General features: G+C 38.8%; 1 pseudogene; it reads right to left on the minus strand.

Moving 5' to 3' along the window:
- Positions 1-227: 227 nt before the first annotated feature.
- LOC141491667 (small ribosomal subunit protein uS2 pseudogene) lies at positions 228-1,257 on the minus strand (annotated as a pseudogene).
- Between the last annotated feature and the right edge of the window lie 1,297 nt (positions 1,258-2,554).

A 2,554-nucleotide genomic window follows, 5' to 3' on the forward strand; every position in this document is an offset into this window, starting at 1 on the left:
TGCAAAGAAAGGAGGATTCCACTAGAATCCTTTCAGTATAAAAAGCTAGAAATCTAGAAAAGAGCACTGAACTTAACTTCAGAGTATTGGGTTTTGAGTCCCAGTTCTGCAACCAGTGATAGTTGTCACTATGTTACAAATGTTGTGTCAATAGTTTTTAAGTGAAAGGTAGTGCTAGTTTCTGGGGATATAAATGATGATTTTGATGATGCTGTTTGTCTTTCTTTTTTTTTTTTTTTTAAGAAACCAATGTTTATTTTCCATCCGCAGTTTTCCAACACTATTAGAGCATCTGGGTAAAACTTAGGACCACTCTGTGGTAGTTCCTACCCATTCAGTGGCCTGAGCAGTAGGAGCTACAAACCAGTCCTCAGTAGCCGGCTGAGCACTCCAATCTTCAGTAGGGAACTGCTGAATGGGCACAGATGGCACCTGGACGCCCTCAGACCAATCAGCCACCTGTGTGAGCAGCAGTGAATTCTGGGGCAGGTGCAGTCCATTCACCCTGAAATTCCTCCTTTGTCACTGCCTTCTCAGCTGCGGCCTGCTCTTCCTTTTCAATTTCCTCTGGATCTCTGTAGAAGTAAAGATCAGGCATGACCTCCCATGGGTGCTCACAGGAGATTGAACCACGCATCCGCAGGACTTCTCGGGCCAGCATCCACCACATCAGACCCACTGAGTGAGCTCCCTTGTTGTTACATGGAATGGCAATGTCCACATAGCAAAGTGGGGAGTCCTGTGTTGCACAGTGCAATGGTTGGAAGGTTAACATATGATGCTTCAGTCAAAGGCTGATGATCTGCACGAGGATCAGTGACCACCAAGAGGTGAGGCTCCCTGAAAGCTGCCTGGATCTGGTTAGTGAAGGTGCCCGGGGTGAAGTGTCCAGCAATAGGTGTGGCGCCAGTGGCAGCAGCAAATTTCAGAACAGCTCTCTGGCCAGTGTTCCTGGATGAGATGACACTAACATCAGCTGGATTTTCAATGGCAACAATGGCACGAGCTGCCAGCAGAAGCTTTTCCCAAGTTCTCTTCAAATTAATGATATCGATGCCGTCACTCTTCCTTTTGTAGATATACTGTTCCATCTGGAAGTCCAAATTGGTGCCACCCAAATGGGTGCCCGCAGCGAGGAATTTGAGGACATCCTCCTCCTTCATCTGCAAGACATCCAGGGCTCCGGACATTGTGAAAGTTTCCCTTGAAAGTTACGATGGAAACCGTGAACAACGCCGTATGGACCCCTCTTCTGGGCAGCGCGGAAAGGTGTCTTTCATTTTCAAAGAACACCATGACATCAGGAAGCTGATGCTATGATAAGCATATAAAAAAAAGTCTTCTCTGCCCTCAAAAAGTATATATTCTATTGCAAAGAGCAATGTTTACTCAGATAAATAAATAAATAAATATTAAAAATAGATAAAGAAAATAGAAAGTACTGGGGATGGGGTGAGGTCAGGGATCTAGTTATTAAGATAGATTACTTTATGTCTCTAGATATGTTTCCTTTTCTGTAAAAGGAGAAAGTTGAAGTAAATAATCTCTAAATTCCTTTCTGGTTTTAAATTTTGATAGAACTTCATCTCATTTTTTGAAGTCTACTTCTACTAGTTTTAATTCAAGATGTTTCATGCAGCTAACTACCTACCTAAACTCTCCTTAAGGATATCTTACTATTGAATCTAGACATTTTGGTGTACTTCGGCAGATTGATCCTCAGATAACTTTATACCTTTTATAATTATTTGGAATGGGATTTTTTAAAATTATTATCTTAGATTTTGTAATCATTACATTAAAAATGTAGTTGATTTTTGAAGGTTTATTTTATAGTCTGAAACTTTGCTGAAGTTATTATTTTATTAGTATCTTTACTATTTTCTAGAATTTTCTAAATATACCATTATATCAGCAAATCAGGAGAGTTTTGTCTCCTTTTGATTTATCTTGATGCCATTGATTTTTTCTTCTTGTCTTATTACTATTGCTAGCATTGTCAGAATAATGTCAAATAACAATGGGGACAGGGGACATTCTTGTTTTACTCCTTTATTTATTGGAAAAAGTTTCAGTGTGTCACTAGAACTACCTATGATATATTGTCTTTAGATAGATACTTTTTGTGATTTTTTTAAAAACAATCCCCATGCCTATATTTTGTAGAATTTTTAGCAACTCTCAATATAGCCTTGATATACTAATGAGAATGAATTATTTGTTTCACCAAGTCTTCTGGTACTCTTTCTACAAGTAAAACATGAACCTGCCCACATGTCATAAGTTACATTAAGGACTGAAACAGATACAGTAAGAATTCTAATTCTTATCATCAGTCATAATTCTGGTCAGTCCAAGTGATCTAAATTTTCCAGTCAAATGAGTTGAATTGAATTACTCTATACCACTCAATCCACTGAAAGTTCTACAGGTATTAGCTACTCTCTTGGGGTCCTGATAGATATATCATAACTCTCCTTTCTATCACCAACTAAGTCAGTGTTTTTTTTTGTTTTTTTGGGTTTTTTGCAAGGCAATGAGGTTAAGTGACTTG

Source organism: Macrotis lagotis, chromosome 6 (genome assembly GCF_037893015.1).
Source record: "Macrotis lagotis isolate mMagLag1 chromosome 6, bilby.v1.9.chrom.fasta, whole genome shotgun sequence".
NCBI classification, from domain to species: domain Eukaryota; kingdom Metazoa; phylum Chordata; class Mammalia; order Peramelemorphia; family Peramelidae; genus Macrotis; species Macrotis lagotis.